Genomic DNA, 20,587 nt, shown 5'->3' with positions numbered 1-20,587 from the left:
TTTTCCCAGCACCATTTGTTGAAGATGCTATCCTTCCTCCATTGCATGCTTTTAGCCCCTTTATCAAATATAAGATAGTTGTAGTTTTGTGGATTGGTTTCTGTGTCCTCTATTCTATACCATTGGTCCACCCACCTGTTTTGGTACCAGTACCATGCTGTTTTTGTTACTATTGCTCTGTAGTATAGTTTGAAGTCTGGTATCGCTATACTGCCTGATTCACACTTCCTGCTTAGCATTGTTTTTGCTATTCTGGGTCTTTTGTTTTTCCATATGAATTTCATGATTGCTTTCTCTATTTCTACAAGAAATGCCGTTGGGATTTTGATTGGCATTGCATTAAACCTATAGAAAACTTTTGGTAATATCGCCATTTTGATGATGTTAGTTCTGCCTATCCATGAACAGGGTATATTTTTCCATCTTCTAAGATCTTCTTCTATTTCTCTCTTTAGGGTTCTGTAGTTTTCATTGTATAAGTCTTTCACCACTTTTGTTAGGTTGATTCCCAAGTATTTTTTTTTTTTTGAGGATATTGTGAATGGAGTGGTTGTCCTCATTTCCATTTCAGAGAATTTGTCGCTGATATACAGGAATGCCTTTGATTTATGCGTGTTGATTTTATATCCTGCCACTTTGCTGAATTCATTTATTAGTTCTAGTAGTTTTTTTGTAGACCCTTTTGGGTCTGCTAGGTATAGAATCATGTCAACTGCAAATAGTGATAATTTAAGTTCTTCTTTTCCTATTTTGATGCCTTTAATTTCTTTCGTCTGTCTAATTGCTCTGGCCAGTGTTTCGAGAACTATGTTGAACAGAAGTGTTGAGAGAGGGCATCCCTGTCTTGTTCCAGATTTTAGAGAGAATGCCTTCAATTTTTCTCCATTCAGAATGATGTTAGCCTGAGGCTTAGCATAGATTGCTTTTACAATATTGAGGTATGTTCCTGTTATTCCTAGTTTTTCTAGAGTTTTGAACATAAAGGGATGCTGTACTTTGTCGAATGCTTTTTCCGCATCTATCGAGATGATCATATGGTTCTATTTTTAAGTCTATTGATGTGGTGAATAACATTTATTGATTTCCATATATTGAACCAGCCTTGCATCCCAGGGATGAATCCTACTTGATCATGGTGCACAATTTTTTTGATATGTTTTTGTATCAGATTCGCCAGAATTTTATTGAGGATTTTTGCATCTAGGTTCATTAGAGATACTGGTCTGTAGTTTTCTTTCTTTGAAGTGTCTTTGTCTGGTTTAGGAATCAGGGTGATGTTGGCCTTGTAGAATGAATTTGGAAGTTCTCCCTCTTTTTCTATTTCCTGAAATAGCTTGAAAAGTATTGGTATTAGTTCCTCTTTAAAGGTTTTGTAAAACTCTGCTGTATACCCATCCGGTCCTGGGCTTTTCTTAGTTGGTAGTCTTTTGATGGTTTCTTCTATTTCCTCAATTGATATTGGTCTGTTTAGGTTGTCTATATCCTCCTGACTCAATCTGGGCAGATCATATGACTTAAGAAATTTATCGATGCCTTCACTATCTTCTATTTTATTGGAGTATAAGGATTCAAAATAATTTTTGATTATCTTCTGTATTTCTGAAGTGTCTGTTGTGATATTGCCTTTTTCATCCCGTATGCTAGTAATTTTAGTTCTCTCTATTCTTCTCTTCGTTAGCATGGCTAAGGGTCTGTCGATTTTATTTATTTTTTCAAAGAACCAACTTTTAGTTTTGTCAATTTTTTCAATTGTTTCTTTTGTTTCAATTTCATTAATTTCAGCTCTGATTTTCATTATTTCTTGCCTTCTACTTCTTTTGCTGTTGTTTTGCTCTTCTTTTTCTAGGATTTTGAGATGAAGTATGAGATCATTTATTTGTTGGTTTTTCCTTTTTTTAAGGAATGAACTCCAAGCAATGAATTTTCCTCTGAGAACTGCTTTCAATGTGTCCCATAGATTCCGATATGTTGTGTCTGTGTTTTCATTTATCTCTAAGAATTTTTTAATTTCCTCCTTGATGTCCTCTATAACCCATTGATCATTCAGTAACCTACTGTTCATTCTCCAAGTGATGCATGATTTTTCCTTCCTTCTTTTATCATTGATTTTCAGTTTCATTCCATTATGATCAGATAAGATGCATGGTATTATCTCTACTCCTTTATATTGTTTAAGAGTTTCCCTGTGACATAATATATGATCTATTTTTGAGAAGGATCCATGTGCTGCTGAGAAAAAAAGTGTAACTGCTTGATGTTGGGTGGTATATTCTATATATGTCAATTAAGTCTAGGTTATTAATTGTGTTATTGAGTTCTATAGTTTCCTTATTCAACTTTTGTTTGGAAGTTCTGTCCAGTGGTGAGAGAGGTGTGTTGAAGTCTCCCATGATTATTGTATGGTGGTCTATTAGACTCTTGAACTTGAGAAGAGTTTGTTTGATGAACATAGCTGCACCATTGTTTGGGGCATATATACTTATGATTGTTATGTCTTGTTGGTGTATGGTTCCCTTGAGCAGTATGTAGTGTCCCTCTTTATCCCTTTTGATTAACTTTGGCTTGAAATATATTTTATTTGATATGAGTATGGACACTCCTGCTTGTTTCCGAAGTCCATATGAGTGATATGATTTTTCCCAACCTTTCACCTTCAGCCTATGTATGTCTTTTCCTATCAAATGTGTCTCCTGTAGGCAGCATATTGTTGGGTCTTGTTTTGTGATCCATTCTACTAGCCTGTGTCTCTTAATTGGTGTGTTTAAGCCATTAACATTTAGGGTTATTATTGAGATATGGGTTGTTCTTCCAGCCATATTTGTTTATTTGTGTTACTAAACATGGTTTGTTTTCCTCTTTGATTATTTTTCCCCCCTTTACTGTCCTACCTCCCACTATTGGTTTTCATTGTTATTTTCCATTTCCTCTTCCTGTAATGTTTTGCCGAGGATGTTTTGAAGAGATGGTTTTCTAGCTGCAAATTCTTTTAACTTTTGTTTATTGTGGAAGGTTTTAATTTCATCTTCCATCCTGAAGCTTAATTTCGCTGGATACACAATTCTTGGTTGGAACCCATTTTCTTTCAGTGTTTGAAATATGTTATTCCAGGATCTTCTAGCTTTCAGAGTCTGTGTTGAAAGATCAGCTGTTATCCTGATTGGTTTACCCCAAAATGTAATCTGCTTCCTTTCTCTTGTAGCTTTTAAAATTCTCTCCTTATTCTGTATGTTGGGCATCTTCATTATAATGTGTCTAGGTGTGGATCTCTTATGATTTTGCACATTCGGCGTCCTGTAGGCTTCTAGGATTTGGGATTCTGTCTCATTCTTCAAGTCTGGGAAGTTTTCTCATATTATTTCATTGAATAAATTGCTCATTCCTTTGGTTTGGACCTCTATACCTTCCTGTATCCCAATGACTCTTAACTTTGGTCTCTTTATGTTATCCCATATTTCTTGGATGTTCTGCTCATGGTTTCTTAACAGTCTTGCTGAGCTGTCTATGTTCTTTTCAAGTTGAAATACTTTGTCTTCATTGTCTGATGTTCTATCTTCTAAGTGTTCTACTCTGCTGGTAGTATTCTCAATTGAGTTTTTAAGTTGGTTTATTGCTTCCTGCATTTCTAGGATTTCTGTTTGTTTGTTTTTTATAACCTCTATCTCCCTGTATAGTTGATCTTTTGCTTCTTGGATTTGTTTATGTAATTCATTGTCGAAGTGATCTTTCTTTGTCTGATTTTGCTGTCTAATGTCTTCCTTGAGACTCCAGATCATCTGAAGCATGTATATCCTGAATTCTTTATCTGACATTCCATCTGCTGTAGCTATTACCTCTTCTAAAGTTGAGTTGACCTGCATTGCTTGTGGTCCTTTCTTTCCTTGTCTTTTCATACTGCTCGTGTTTCTTTCTGCTTGGTGAAGCTGTTGTGTTATTGAAATTTTCCCCCTATATATTTATATTGCTCTTGTATAGTTGAAAAGTCTCCCTTGCAGGGGCGGGCGGCGGCTGTGCTCCTCCTCCAATTGGGGTGATCTGTCTACCATGCTGACAGGCAGCTGGGCCTGTTCTGCCAGTCTGTCGCAGGTCTGCCTACTTTGCAGGCGTGGGCGGCGGCTCTGCTCTGCCCCTCCTCCAAATGGGGTGACGTGTCTACCACGCCCGCAGACCCCTGGGCCTGTGCTGCCGGTTGGTCACAGGTCGGCCTACCTTGCAGGCACGGGCGGCGGCTCTGCTCTACCCTTACTCCAATTGGGGTGACGTGTCTACCATGCTGGCGGGTCACTGGGCCTGTTCCGGACGCGGAAGTTGGCTCTGCTCTACCCCTACTCCAATTGGGGTGACGTGACTACCACGTCAGTAGGTCGCTGGGCCTGTTCCGGGCGTGGGCGAAGGCTCTGCTCTGCCCCTACTCCAATTGGGGTGACGTGTATACCATGCCGGCAGGCCGCTGGGCCTGTTCCGCCAGTTGGTCGCAGGTGTGCCTACCTTGCGGGCGTGGGTGGCGGCTCTGCTCTGCCCCTACTCCAATTGGGGTGACGTGACTACCACGCCAGCGGGTCGCTGGGCCTGTTCCAGGTGCGGGTGGCGGCTCTGCTCTGCCCCTACTCCAATTGGGGTGACGTTACTACCACGCCGGCGGGACGCTGAGCCTGTTCCGGACGTGGGCGAAGGCTCTGCTCTGCCCCTACTCCAATTGGGGTGACGTGTATACCATGCCGGCGGCTCGCTGGGCCTCTTCTGGATGCGGGCGGTGGCTCTGCTCTGCCCCTCTGGCTTGATGACAAAGTGAGAGAGACTCGGGTGTTTATGACTCACTTTCTTTACCAGGCGACCAACTGTTTCTGTCGCTGCTGGTATCGATGAAGTTATTTCCTCCGCCGCTTTCTGATGACATCAGATCTCTGCCATGTTGGTATCCCATGCGAATGGCAGCATTCCATTCCCTTTGCCGGGTGACCAAAGCAACGGGTGGGTCCTGACTGGCCCTCACAAGCCCCGTCTCAATCCTGTTGCCACTGCCTATGAAGGCTCGGTTGGTATTTTCCTCCACAGTATTCAGCAGGACCCGGACCGAGAAGCAGTTTCCGTGGGTTCTTTAGCCCTGGGCCAGAGCAGTTCCGGGAGCCAGAATTCGGCCGCTCCGGGCTCGGTGTATGTTCTGATAGGAGCAGGCTCCAAGAAGCAGTTTCCACGGGTTCTTTAGCACTGAGCCTGAGTAATTTGTCTGCGAGCCACAGGCGAATGGCAGCCTGAAATTACCTGTTCTATAGCTGAATGAGCTGCGATCAGTCGAAAACAGGGATGGTGACGTCAGCTCACCAAGATGTTGGCCACTGGCTTCCTCTGTGGTCTGACTGGTGTGGAGAACCTAATTGGACCGCTTCCTTCCCCCATCTCAAACCCAGAATTCAGCACTGAGCACAGTGAGTGCACAGCCGGCAGGAGCCCGCAGAATCCGCAGTGCTGTATCTTTGCATTGCTATCTCGTCGTTTCCCAGTGCGCGCCCCAGACTCTAGCCGCGGGGCGATTTGCTGAATAAACAGCGTGACCCACCGTGCGGACAAATCACTCACGTTTGAGCCCCCGTAGCTGATCCTCGTGTGATGGAAATCCTTCATCTAGGTTTTGGAGCACCCCAATTTTGCTGGAAATTCCTAACAAGATAGCTTTTAGCCATTCTATCTCGTCATTCTCCCGCACAGTGACGCGGTACACGGGGGTGATGCACTCCCTTTGCCGCCATCTTCTTTTTTTTTTTTTTTTTTTTACCCATTCATCCACTGAAGGACATCTAGGTTGGCTCCACAGTTTAGCTATTGTGAATTGTGCTGCTATAAACATTGATGTGGCTATGTCTCTGTAGTATAACATTTTTAGGTCCTTTGGGTACAGTCCGAGAAGAGGAATAGCTGGGTCAAATGGTGGTTCCATTCCCAGCTTTCCAAGGAATCTCTATACTGCTTTCCAAATTGGCTGCACCAATTTGCAGTCCCACCAGCAGTGTATGAGTGTACCTTTTTCCCCACATCCTCGCCAGCACTTATTGTTGTTTGACTTCATAATGGCTGCCATTCTTACTGGAGTAAGATGGTATCTTAGAATAGTTTTAATTTGCATTTCTCTAATTGCTAGATATGATGAGCATTTTTTGTATATTTCTTGATTGATTGTATATCCTCTTCTGAGAAATGTCTGTTCAGGTCCTTAGCCCATTTATTGATTGGATTATTTGTGTTTTTTTGGTGCTTATCTTGTTGAGCTCTTTATATACCCTAGAGATTAGAGCTCTATCTGATGGATGAGGGGTAAAAATTTGTTCCCAGGATGTAGGCTCCCTATTCACCTCACATATTACTTCTTTTGCTGAGAAAAAAACTTTTTAGTTTGAATCAGTCCCATGTGTTGATTCTTGGTTTTAATTCTTGTGCTATAGGTGTCTTATTAAGGAAATTGAGGCCTAGCCCCACGTGATGGAGATTAGGGCCTACTTTTTCTTCTATTAGACACAGAGTCTCTTGGTTTAATTCCTAGATCATTGATCCATTTTAAGTTAACTTTTGTGCATGGTGAGAGATAGGGATTCAATTTCATTTTGTTGCATATGGATTTCCATCAGCACCATTTATTGAAGATGCTATCCTTTCTCTAGTGCATGCTTTGGCAACTTTGTCTAATATAAGGTAGTTGTGATTTTGTGGGTTAGTCTCTGTGTCCTCTATCTGTACCATTGGTCTACCAGCCGGTTTTGGTGCCAGTAGCATGCTGTTTTTGTTACTATTGCTCTGTAGTATAGTTTAAGGTCTGGTATAGCGATACCACCTATTTCACTCTTCCTGCTTAGAACTGCTTTAGCTATTCTGGGTCTCTTATTTTTCAAGATGAATTTCATGATTGCTTTTTCTATTTCTATGAGGAATGCCATTGGGATTTTGATCGAAATTGCATTGAACCTTTATAGTGCTTTTGGTAGTATGGTCATTTTAATAATATTAATTCTGCCTAACCATGAGCAAGGTAGATCTTTCCTTTCTTCTAAGGTCTTCTTCAATTTCTCTCTTTAGGGTTCTACAGTTTTCATTGTATAGATCTTTCACTTCTTTTGTTAAGTTGATTCCTAAGTATTTTATTTTTTTGAGGATATTATGAATGGGGTAGTTTTCCTCATTTCCTTTTCAGAGGATTTGTCACTGATATACAGAAATGCCTTTGATTTATGGGTGTTGATTTTATATCCTGCCACTTTGCTGAATTCATTTACTAGTTCTAGAAGTTTCTTGGTAGAGTTTTTTGGGTTTTCTAGGTATAGAATCATATCATCAGCAAAAAGTGCTAGTTTAAGTTCTTTTCCTATAGTTATTCCTTTAATTTCTTTCATCTGTCTAATTGCTCTGACCAGTGTTTCAAGAACTATGTTGATTAGAAGTGGTGAGAGGGCATCCCTGTCTTATTCCAGATTTTTTCCCAATTTAGAATGATGGTGGCCTGAATCTTAGTGTAGACAGCTTTTACAATGTTGAGGTAAGTTCCTGTTATCCCTAGTTTTTCTAGTGTTTTGAGCATAAAGGGGTGCTATATTTTGTCAAATGCTATTTCTGCATCTATCAAGATGATCATATGGTTTTTTAAGTCTATTGATGTGATAAATTACATTTATTGATTTCCATATGTTGAACCATCCTTGCATCCCAGGGATGATTCACACTTGATCATGATGCACAATCTTTTTGATATGTTTTTGTATCCGATTTGCCAGAATTTTATTGAGGATTTTTGCATCTATATTCATTAGAGATATTGGTCTGAAGTTTTCTTTCTTTGAGGTGTCTTTGTCTGGTTTTGGAATCAGGGTGATATTGGCCTCATAGAATGAATTTGGAAGTACTCCCTCTTTTTCTATTTCCTGAAATAAATTGAAGAGTATTGGTATTAGTTCTTTTTTAAAGGTCTTTTAAAACTCAGCTATATATACGTCCAGTGCTGGGCTTTTCTTGGTTGGTAATCTTTTGATGGATACTTCTATTTCCTCACCTGATATTGGTCTGTTTAAGTTCTGTGTATCTTCCTGACTCAATCTGGGCAGATCATATGACTTAAAGAATTTATCATTGCCTTCACTATCTTCTATTTTTTAGAGTATAAGGTTTCAAAATAATTTCTAATTATCTTCTGTATTTCTTTAGTGTCTGTTGTGATATTGTTTTTTCATCCCATATACTAGTAATTTGGGTTCTCTCTCTTCTTCTCTTCGTTAGCATGGCTAAGGGTCTATCAATCTTATTTATTTTTTTAAAGAACCAACTTTTAGTTTTGTCAATTTTTTCTTTTATTTTGATTTCATTGATTTCAGCTCTGACTTTAATTATTTCTTGCCTTCTACTGCATTTGCAACTGATTTGTTCTTCTTTTTCTAGGGCTTTGAGATGTAATGTGAGGTTGTTTATTTGTTGGCTTTTTCTTCTTTTAAGGAATGAACTCCATGCAATGAATTTTCCTCTTAGTATTGCTTTCGTAGTGTCCCAGAGATTTTGTATGTTCTGGGTTTTCATTTACCTCTAAGATTTTTTTTAATTCCCTCCTTGATGTCTTCTGTAACCCATTGTTCATTCAGTAGCGTATTGTTCATTCTCCATGTGATGTAGGAATTTTTCTTCCTTATTTTATCATTGATTTCCAATTTCATTCCATTATGATTGGATAAAACGCATGGTAGTATCTCTACTCTTTTGTATTTGCAAAGAGTTGCCCTGTGGCATAATATGTGGTCTATTTTTGAGAAGGATCCACATGCTGCAGGGAAAAAAGTGTATCTGCTTGATGTTGGTTGATATATTCTGTATAGGTCAATTAAGTCTAAGTTATTAATTGTGTTATTGAGTTCTATAGTTTCTTTATTCAACTTTTGTTTGGAAGATCTGTCCAATGGGGAGAGAGGTGTGTTAAAGTCATCCATGATTATTGTGTTGTGGTCTATTTAACTCTTGAACTTGAGAAGAGTTTGTTTGATGAACACAGCTGCACCATTGTTTTGGGCATATATATTAATGATTGGTATGTCTTGTTGGTGTATGGTTCCCTTGAGCAGTATGTAGTGTCCTTCTTTATCCCTTTTGATTAATTTTGGCTTGAAGCCTATTTTATTTGATATGAGTATGGACATCCCTGCTTGCTTCCAAGGTCCATGTGAGTGGTATGATTTTTCCCAAACTTTCACCTTCAGTCTGTGTGTGTCTTTTCTTATCAGATGAGTCTCATGTAGGCAGCATATTGTTGGATCTTTTTTTTTTTGAATCCAGTCTACTAGCCTAGGTCTTTTGATTGGCGAGTTTAAGCCATTAACATTTAGTGTTATTATTGAGATATAGTTTCTATTTCCAGCCATATTTATTTTATTTTTGTTATAACTTGATTTGTTTTTCCTCTTTGATTAGTTTTTCCTTTTACTTTACTACCTTCCACTGTTGGTTTTCATTGTTATTTTTCATCTCCTCTTCATGTAATATTTTGCCAAGGATGACTTAAAGTGCCGGTTTTCTAGCTGCAAATTTTTTCAACTTTTGTTATTGTGGAAGGTCTTTATTTCATCTTCAAACCTAAAGCTTAATTTTGCTGGTTACAAGATTCTTGGTTGGAACCCATTATCTTTCAGCGTTTGAAATATGTTGTTCCAGGATCTTGTAGCTTTCAGAGTCTGTGTTGAAAGATCAGCCGTTAACCTAATTGGTTTATCCCTAAATGTAATCTGCTTCCTTTCTCTTATGGCTTTTAAAATTCTCTCCTTATTCTGTATGTTGGGCATTTTCATTATATTGTGTCTTGGTGTGGATCTCTTGTGATTTTGCACATTCGGCGTCCTGTAGGCTTCTAGGATTTGGATTTCCATTTCATTCTTCATTTCTGGAAAGTTTTCTAATATTATTTCATTGAATAGATTGTTCATTCCTTTGGTTTGGACCTCTATACCTTCCTCTATCCAAATAACTCTTAAATTTGGTCTCATTATGCTATCCCATATTTCTTGGATGTGCTGCTCGTGGTTTCTTATCAGTCTCACTATACTGTATACACTCTTCCCCAGATGATATACGTTGTCTTCATTGTCTGGTGTTCTGTTTTCTAAGTGTTATACTCTGCTGTGATACTCTCATTTGAGTTTTAAATTTGGTTTATCATTTCCTTCATTTCTAGGATTTCTTTCTTTTTTTTTTTTTTTTGTATAACCTCTATCTCACTGTAGAGTTGATCTTTTGCTTCTTGGATTTGTTTATGTAATTCATTGTCAAAGTGATCTTTCATTGACTGCATTTGCTGTCTAATGTCTTCCTTGAGATTCCAGATCATCTGACCATGTATACCCTGAAATCTTTATCTGACATTCTTTCTGCTGTAGATGTTACCTCTTCTAATGTTGAATTGTCCTGCTTTTTTTGTGGTCCTTTCTTTCCTTGTATTTTCATGTTGCTCACGTTTCTTCCCAGCTCTGTGTGACTGTTGGGTTATTGTTTTTCCCCTATAGATTTGTATTACTCTTATATAGCTCCAAAATCTCTCCTTTGTGATGGGAGACAATGTGAACAGTTCCCAACATCAACTATTCATCATCTATGAGCTAGTTTTTGTTTTTAATACTTTTATAGTTAGTCTCTATGTCTAGAGATGTTGGATTCAATTATTATTTAAATATATTCATAGTTTCATAAAAGGCATCCAGTTTCTGGTGGCATATAGAGAGCTGAGGGTTGGGCATAGGACGTTATGTTAAGGGGGAAAGATGTGAGGGTATGGGGTTAATATATCTTTGCTACTTTGGAGGAGAACTCTAATGAAGGGGGTTATTAGAAGGAGAATAGACAGGAGGTATTTCAGGTTAGTTAAGTATGTGGGAGGACAATAAGAAGCATAGAAACAAACACATATTTGCATTTAGTAAATTATACGTAGTAGAAATAGTAACACTTGGGAGGTTGAGAGAGGAAGAGAAGGAGGAATAAAAGTAATAAGAAGAAGAAAAAAGGGGGGAAGAGAGAGAGAAAGGAATGAAAAAAAGAGAGGAAAAGAGAGAAGAAAATATAAAAAGAAAATGGAAAGAAGGGGAAAAAAGTGCACTCTTAGAATTCTGTTTTCTTCTCTTCCAGTAGGTGGTGTTGTGCATTCCATGTTGAGTCACTGCCCTCAGGGTGGTGGAAGCAATCCCTGTGAGGCGGCTCTCCCTCCCCTGCAGGGTGTCTCTCCAATCCCGGTCCCTTGGGTTGTTCGTGGTCTCTATCCCCCTCCCCTCTCCTGCCCACCAGGCCTCAGTTGATGTATCTCTTGTCTGTAGCCTTGGGTTGATTCTGGGCAGGTGGTGCCCTGGCTGTCCCGAGGTTCTGATCAACTGAGCGCTATCTCTGTGTTGGGTAATCACCAAGTCATCACAGGTGGGGAGAGGGGGAGTTGGAAACCAGCAATCTGTTCTGTTGTATTCCCCCTAATAGCCATGCCCCTGAAAGATGGCGAGAAAGGTTTTGAGTTATCACAGCAGGGGGAGGGAGAGTTGGAGATCAGGCACCTTCTTAGTTGCACTCTGCTCTGATAGCTATGCCCGCTAATAGCTGGCGAGAATGGCTGGAGATGTGGCTCAAGTGGTAGCGCGGTCACCTAGCATGCGTGAGGCACTGGGTTCAATTCTCAGCACCACATTAAAAATAAATAAATAAAGATATTTAAAAAAAAAGCTGGCAAGAACGGTTTTGAGTTATCATAGCTGGGGAGAGGGGAGGCTGGTAATCACACACCTGTTCGGATGCCCATTGCGCTGTCAGCTACACCCACCAAAAGTTGAAGAGTTGATTTTCTAAGAAGGCGACCGCCTGTTTCTGCCCAGGGGTGTCTGGTGAAGTGGAGGGAGCTAGGCTGTTCCTACGCTACGTCCAGAATTCGGTCCTCCGTCAGGTGCCCTGCCGTGATGCAGGTCACTGTGTGGCACGCTCCACAGTAACTAAAGTATCAGTAACCCTGTGTCTCTGCACTGCCAGAACTCCATGGCACTCAATCTCTGCCCGCCTGGGGCAGTTTCCCGGGCTATGCTGCTGGCCGGCTTACGCAGCAAAGAGCGACTCTGGTTTCCCTGCATTCTGGGCTACACTTGCAACAAACTGTTGTTTAAAATCCTGTCACACGCTCCATGAAGCTTAAATTCCTGAATGGGAGCTTCTGTGGGGAAAAACTTCCGACCACTCACTAGGAGTCACGCCAGTAACGGGTTCTCCTCTACTCTGCCATCTTGGAAACCTCATAATAAGTCTTAATGACCGTTTCACATAAGTAACTGGTTAACAAATTGCTTTTAATCAAAGAAAATACCTTATCTGGGCACCCTACAAATCTAAAGGAAAATGAAAAAATTAATTCAACTTTAATAATATTCGTGAATTTAAAGTGAAACTAGAGAAATAGAAGCATTTTATTGTTGAACCTGAATTCTTCACAGAATTAGTAGATAGTGGAAACAGAAGTTTAAGGGAAAAAATATGAATATTTATTATAAGTTTGAGGTGAACCAATAAAACATGACTATTGAAAATAAATTCACTAAGGAAGCAGAAACTGAAGTTAAGAGGTTTTTTTTCTCCCAAAAAAAGTTTTTTGAACTTTTTCAAAAAAAAAAAGTTTCATGTTTGTAGGTACCCAATAGAAATCCCGTAATTTTGCTTTCATTGCCAGCAACTGTTAGAATAAATATATCCATTTTTCATCCTCATATTTGAAAACAAAGCAATCCCAAATGTCCATAGAATATGTAAGAAGTTATTTTTAAAGTATTTTTAGTTGTAGGTGGACATAATGCCTTTATTTTTTTTATTTATTTTTATTTGGTGCTGAGGATTAAACCCATGCCTCACTGGCGATAGGCGAGTACTCTACCACTGAGCCACAACCCCTGCCCAGAAAAGTTATTTTTGATGTGATAGCTTCAGAGATAACTGTCTTCCTGAGGGATGCTCCTGTTACTGAAGTACTTTTTAGTGGGGAGAGGGCGCCTAAGTTATGTGATTTTTAAGGTTACTGAAAACTGCATGCAGTCAGAGGTTCCGCTGTGATATTTCACATGAGAGTAGCCTACAGGAAAATACAGCTTGCCTAGATAGCTGAGTGACCAAAAAAAAAAATGGGCATTTTACAAATTTGACTGTATGACATGATTGAAAAAATAGAAATAATGATATTCTTTAAAAGTTATTTAATGTATCTCCCTCCCTTTCAGGCAGGGTTTTTCCCAAATTATCTTTGGACTGTTGAGTAGTCACATTAGTATAAACATCTGCAGGGAAGGAAATTCCTCAAACTCCCCTGGTATTCTATTCCTGTATTAACAACCTTACTTCCAAGAAGCTGGCCTTTGGTCATCACATTGTAATTAGCTACTAGCCAGCATGTCTATCAACAAGTATTTGCTAAGTACACACAGAGAGAATGTTATTCTGTTGGGTCTTTGATGGGAGACCTCCCTCTCCAACTCCTTCTAATTGCTTCTTCTGCCAAATCAAACTCTAATCCTAGTCTCAAATACTCTTCTACTAATCTTCCATTCATGTCATTATGGTCTATTACAACGAGTAAGAATGTACATCCTATTAATAAATGAGTGCTTCCTTTACTTACACAATACAGTTTTATTTTCAAATAATTTTGAAACAATATGTATTTTTCAAAACAAGGAGGTGTTATCAGTTTTTCAAGTGAGAAAACTATGACTTCAAAAGAATAAACAGTTGTACAACTATGAAATTGCCAAGTTTATCTTTCTTCCAGGGGCTAATACAAATCAACTTCAGGTTACTACCTCGCCATCCATCTTTTCCTGCTCTTTCACAAATAAACTACTTCTCTAAAGCCTGTGTGGCTGAACTTTACTACATTTGCCTCTTTTTTATTTGATTAATCTCTCTATATCCCAATGCATATCCAGGTTCTCACTTTTTCTCTTCTCAAATGCTAACTCTCTGCAGTCTACATGTATTCTACCTTATTCCTTCTGCCTCCCCAAAGCTTCCTATTTAATACAAACATTGGATTGTAGTACTTCCATCTTGCCACACCACCTGACTACAAGCATCTGACAATAGCCTACTTTTTCTGCCATCGGCCTTCTTATACTGTTTTTTTTCCCCCACTAGATTTTTCCTGACCCTCTGTTGTCCTTGATAGTACTGACACTACTTCTTCTGTGAGATCTTTGAAATTCACTGGTCTCTTTAGTCATCTTCTTGTTCCCAACCACAGTTCTTCATCTGGGTCTCAAATCCTGGGTGCTCCACTCGTCATGACTTTACCCCCTCAGAGGATTCAATCTGGTGCAAGGTTATCAATGATGACTCCAGCCTGAGGATACCAAAATCTATTTTTCCTGCTTCAGTCTTACCCTTAACCTAAAAATTCTCAGAGACAGATGTAGACATATATCTTTTCTTTCTTCTTTTTTAAAAATATTTATTTTTTAGTTATAAATGGACATAATATCTTCATTTTTATTTTTATGTGGTACTTAGGATCAAACCCAGTGCCTCACACATGGTAGGCGAGCACTCTACCTCTGAGTGACAACGACAGCCATGACATATATCTTTTTATATCATTCCTTATTTCACACTTCCCTCCATGCTGCATACCACCATTGATTAGTATATCTAAAACATAGCCTTTGTAGGTCACAAAGACACAAGTTACAAACCAACAATAGCCCCTATTACCATCTTTATCATGCCTAATCATTTTGTTCAGCCTCTCAGGTCCTATATCTACTTCTTCTTACTGCTGTTCCCAATGACTTTCTAAACTGAACCTTAACATGCTTATCCACAGACTTATCTTGCTCAGACCACAAGTTCCATCTTCAGGATTTACCATCACCCTTTCTAGAAGCCCAAAACTTATACCTAGTTCAATCCTCATTGATTCCAAAAATATATGGTATGCCCAGGTCAACTTCCTAGTTTTGATGTTGTACTAGTTGTATAAGATGTCACCACTTCTGGGATTGCATGTACAATTGTAGATATGTTCCTGTGAGTCATGATTATTTCAAAATAAAAGTTTAAAAATATACGGTATCAGCTGTGTGTGTGTCGGGGGGGGAAGTGGGATACTGAGATCACAGGGAAGAATACAATAAAATCTAAATGGGATGAGGGACAGAATAGAAATACTAAGTGATGATACTCTATGAGAAGTACTAAAATAGCCATATATCCAGGGTACCAGGGAATACAGAGAAAAGAGTTAACAGTAATGCAAGAAGGTCCATGGAATGCTTTGTGGAACATCAATTCAGCTTGGCCTTCAGAAATTCATGGTAATTTTATTACCAGGCCCAAACTGTCTACCCAGAGCAATGAGACTCTTTATAAAAGAGAAACCTGAAAACCATGGTACATTTGGAGACTATTGAGAAGTTTAGTATCAGTAAAGGCTCTTAAGGAAGAAAATGTAGGGAACATGGCTAGAAGGAAAATGTGGATCTCCTTAATAAAGAACACTGTATTTCAGGCTTAGGACTTTCAATTTTACATAGTAGAAAACTGTAAAGTCTTTTAAAGCAAGGAAGTAAAAATAACCAGATCCATATCTTTTTGAAGAAACCCATACTCATGGAAAAACATAAATTTATCACAATAAACACAGATTTAGGTATAAGAATATTCACCACATAATTGTGTATCATACCATCAACAGAAACAGTTTACATGCTTCACAAAAGGAGACAAGTATACAATCATTAAAATATTGTACATATATAATAATGAGATAACATAATGAAAGTTTTAAAAGTAGAGTGTAAAGCAGTAGGTACAATATCTTCCAATTTTACAAAATATAAGTATACACATGCAAAGAAAAAAGACTATGAGGATATGAATACACACATATATATGTATCTGTGTATATAAGGATACGTATACGTATGTGTATTCATATCCTTATATGCATACTACAAGGATATGTATATACACAGATAGGTATGTGTACTTGAGCTCATATTTACTTCAGGGTGGTTAGATTATTAGTAATTTTAAATTTTCTTTTTGCTTATCTGAATTTTCTGAACTTGTACAAAGAACACTTTCATCTTCTACTAAAAAAAGGCTGTTTTTAATAACTTTATTGGGATTTAATTCACATATAACTTACCTTTTCAAAATATGTGTTGGACGTCTTGCTGACCCTTGCAGAGCCCAGGCAGGCTCAGGATAGCCCTGCCAACCAGCGCAGAGCTCAAGCCCAGGCCCAGGCCCAGGCCCAGGACTACCCTGCCAAACCGTGAGGAGCCCAGGCCTGGTACCAGGAACAGGATTTCACACCACTCTGAGGACCACACCCACACACCACAGCACTGCTTCTCCAAACAGGCTGCCCAAGCAGTCCTTTGACTTGCCAGTTCAACCCCATCTCTAAAAATGGTTGCTACCATCTTGAGACACCTCTAAGGGTGCCCCCGCTGCTGCTACCACCATCTTTAGTTGTGGCAGCTTCTATCTTGGGATACCGGTCAGTGGCTGGAAGCCCAAAACCAAGGTACTTACAGGTTTGATGCTACCCTGCCACCAAATACAGATGTGGACACTTCCATCTAGAGACAACAGCCAGGTTCCAAAAGACTATAACCAAAGTCCCTGCAGCTTTGATACACCAGAAGTATCCCAGCTAGGTGTGCTAACAGCCACCATTTTGTTGCAGAGGCAGTAGAGTTCCTTGCACTGGGCCAACTCTTTCTCTCTTTTCTTCTGTTAACAGCCAACTTCTTTTGATTCATCTTCTACTCTTTCTATGAGCTAATACCTCTATATTATGACTTCTATTTCATGAACATCACACCCTACAACCCCCGTTTCTCTTTGTCCACCATTAGAATCTGTAGACCCTTTTGTAAACCTACTGTTTATATTGCAAATAATAATTGAACACATCATTCCTGTTTACTGTGATAAAACTGTAATCATCTAAATGGGACCTCTTTGGTTTAAGGCTGTATATTGTTTGCATTGGTTGCTGTTAATATTGATCTCCCTCTTAAAGGCGAGACATCAATAACCTGCAGGGACACTATAATATTATAAGGCAGAAACTATAATACCTCAGATCTGCACTGCTAGAAGGTAAGACATGGAAACCATGAAAAGATAAGGGAAGAAAGTGCCCAAAACAAACCAAGATGATACAATAATAGAAGTAATTGAAGCACAGTAGGTGAAATTTCAGAGAAGGAGTTCAGAATGGACAAAATTTGAGTGATCTGCAGATCAAACAATGCCATAAGAGAGCAAATACAGACAACAATTGATCACTCCAACAAAGAGATGAGAGAGCAAATACAGGTAGCAAAGATTATTCAAGAAAGAGAGAAATTCTGAAATAAAACCAAACAGAAATCCTTGAAATGAAGGAAATAATAAACCAAAAAAAAAAAAAACTCAACAGAAAGCATCACCAACAGACTATAGCACTTGGAAGACAGCAACTCAGGCAATGAAGACAAAATATCTACTCTTGAAAATAAAGTTAACCAAACAGTAAAGATGGTAAGAAACCATGAACAGAACATCTAAGAATCATGGGATAACATCAAAAAGACCAAATCTAAGATTTATCGGGATAGAGGAAGGCACAGAGATACAAACCAAAGGAATGCACAATTTCTTCAATGAAATAATATCAGAAAATTTCCCAATGATGAAGAATGAATTGGAAAATCCAATACAAGAGGCTTACAGGACACCAAATTACAGCAGATCTAAACCAAGGCACATTATAATGAAAATGCCTACATATAGAATAAGGATAGGATTTTAAAAGCTGCAAGAGAAAGGTTTCAGATTATATATAGGAGAAATCAATTTGAGTCTCTGCAGATTTCTCAATCTAGACCCTCGAAGCTAGGAACAAGATATAGCAAGCTATGAGACAAAACGGATGCCAACCAAGAATCTTATATCCAGAAAAATTAAGTTTCAGATTTGATGATGAAATAAAAACCTCCCATGATAAACAAAAGTTAAAAGAATTTATAGCAAAAAAGCCTGCACCACAGAACATTCTTGACAAAAATATTCCATAAGGAGGAAATAAAAAACAATAATGAAAATCAACAAAGGGAGGAATTACTCTAAAAAAGAAACCAAAGGAGAAATTAAGTAAAAAACCAAAATGACTAGGAATACAAATCATATTTCCATAATAACCTTGAATATTAATGGCCTAAACTCATCAATTAAAAGACATAGACTGGCAGATTGGATTAAAAAGGAAGACCCAACAATATGCTGCCTTAAAGAGACTCATCTTATTGGAAAAGACATCCATAGACTGAAGGTGAAAGGATGAGGAAGTCATTCTACTCATAGGACAGAATAAACAAACAGGGGGTTCCAACCTCAGATAAAGTGGACTTCAAACAAAAGATAGTCAGAAGGGATATAGAAGGACATTTCATACTGCTTAAGTATGAATCATACATTAATAAGACATAACAATTGTAAATATTTATTCCTCAAACAATGGAGTTCCTACATAATCAAACAAATCCTTCTCAAAGACAAGAATCAAATAGACCATAAGATAATAAAACTGGGTGACTTTAACACACCTCTCTCATCACTGAATAGATCTTCCAAACAAAAACTAAACACAGAAATTATAGAACTCAATAATATAATCAATAATTTAGAAAAAATAATTTATACTTAACAGATATATATAGAATATTCTATCTATTAATGAGTGAATACACTTTTTTTTCTCAGCAGCACATGGATCCTTTTCCAAAACAGACCATATGTTATGCCATAAAGCAACTCTCAGCAAATACAAAAAAAAACAGAGATAATACCCTGCATTCTATTAGACCATAATGAAATAAAATTAGAAATCAATGATAAAATAAAAATAGAAGCTAATCCAACACCTGGAGACTGAGTAATGGGATGATGCATGCATAGCAGAAGATATCAGGAAGGAGATAAAAAAATTCTTAAATCTAAATGAGAATTCTGATATAACACACCAAAATCTCTGGGAAAGTATGAAAGTAGTGCTAAGAGGAAAGTTCATTACATTGAGCTCATTCCTTAAAAGAATAAGAAGTCAACAAATAAATGATTTCACATTGCATCTCAAAGCCCTAGAAAAAGAAGAAAAAAATCAACACCAAAAGTAGTAGAAGACAGGACATAATTAAAATCAGGAGTGAAATCAATGAAATTGAAACAAAAGAAACAATTGAAATTTTTGAAAAAACAAAAGGCTGATTCTTAGAAAAAATAAATAAATTGATAAGCCCTCAGCCACCCTAACAAAAAGGAGAGAGAAAAATCAAATCACTAAAATTTGTGATGAAAAAGGAAATATCGTGACTGATACCACTGTAATACAGAAGATAATTAGAAACTATTTTGAAAATTTATGCTCCCATAAAATAGAAAATATTTTGAGAAATATGAACTGCCCAAACTGAATTGGGAGGACATACACAACTTAAACAGTTCTATTTAGAGCAATTAAATAGAAGATGCCATTAAAAGCCTACCAACACAAGACTGGGGTTGTAGCTCAGTGGAAGAGCCCTTGCCTATCATGTGTGAGGCCCTAGGTTTGATTCTCAGCACTACATATAAATAAATAAAATAAAGTTCCATTGACAACTAAAAAAATATTAAAAGAAAAAAATTAGAAAAAAAAGGCTACCAACCAAGAAAAGCCCAGGATCAAATGGTTTCTCAGATGAATTCTATAAGACCTACAAAGAAGAATTAATACCAATACTCCTCAAATTATTCCATGAAGTAGAAAAGAGGGAACCCTTCCAAATTCATTCTATGAGGCTAGTGTCAACCTGATACCTACACCAGACAAAGACACATCAAGAAAAGAAAACTTCAGACCAATATCCCTAATGAACATAGATACAAAAATTCTCAATAAAATTCTGGCAAATTGCATACAAAAATATATTAAAAAGATAGTGTACCACGATCAAGTGGGGGTTCATCCCAGGGATGCAATGTTGGTTCAAAATACAGAAATCAATAAACGTAATCCATCACATCAATAGACTTAAATATAAAAATTACATGATCATTTCAATAGATACAGAAAAAGCATTTGATAAAATACAATAATACTCTTTCATGTTCATAACACTAGAAAAACTATGAATAGTAAGAACATATCTCAACATTGCAAAAGCTATCTATGCTAAGCCCAAGGCCAATATTATTCTAAATGGAGAAAAATTGGAGGAATTTCCTCTAAGAACTGGAACAAGACAGGGATGCCCTCTTTATCCATTCATATTCAATGTATTCCATGAAACTCTGACCAAAGCAATTAGACAGATGAAAAAATTAAAGGGATACAAATAGGAAAAGAAGAACTCAAACTATCACTATTTGCTGAAGACATGGTTCTATACTTAGAGGATCTAAAAAAATGCCACCAGAAAACTTCTAGAATTAATAAATGAGTTCAGCAAAATAGCAGGATATAAAATCAACACCCATAAATCAAATGCATTTCTATACATTAGTGAAGAACACTCAGAAAGAGAAATTAGAAAAA

General features: G+C 37.9%; 1 protein-coding gene across 7 annotated transcripts in view; it reads right to left on the bottom strand.

The window, feature by feature from the left end:
- Bbs9 (Bardet-Biedl syndrome 9) overlaps positions 1 to 20,587 on the bottom strand; it is a 498,145-nt gene that overhangs the window by 57,909 nt on the left and 419,649 nt on the right. The window lies entirely within an intron of this gene.

This window comes from Marmota monax, unplaced genomic scaffold, assembly GCF_021218885.2.
Source record: "Marmota monax isolate L192 unplaced genomic scaffold, Marmota_monax_Labrador192_F-V1.1 WCK01_AAM20220418_F8-fsc00107, whole genome shotgun sequence".
Taxonomy (NCBI): domain Eukaryota; kingdom Metazoa; phylum Chordata; class Mammalia; order Rodentia; family Sciuridae; genus Marmota; species Marmota monax.
The sequence above is the reverse complement of the archived record's forward strand: the minus strand, read 5'-3'. Positions and strand labels throughout refer to the sequence as shown.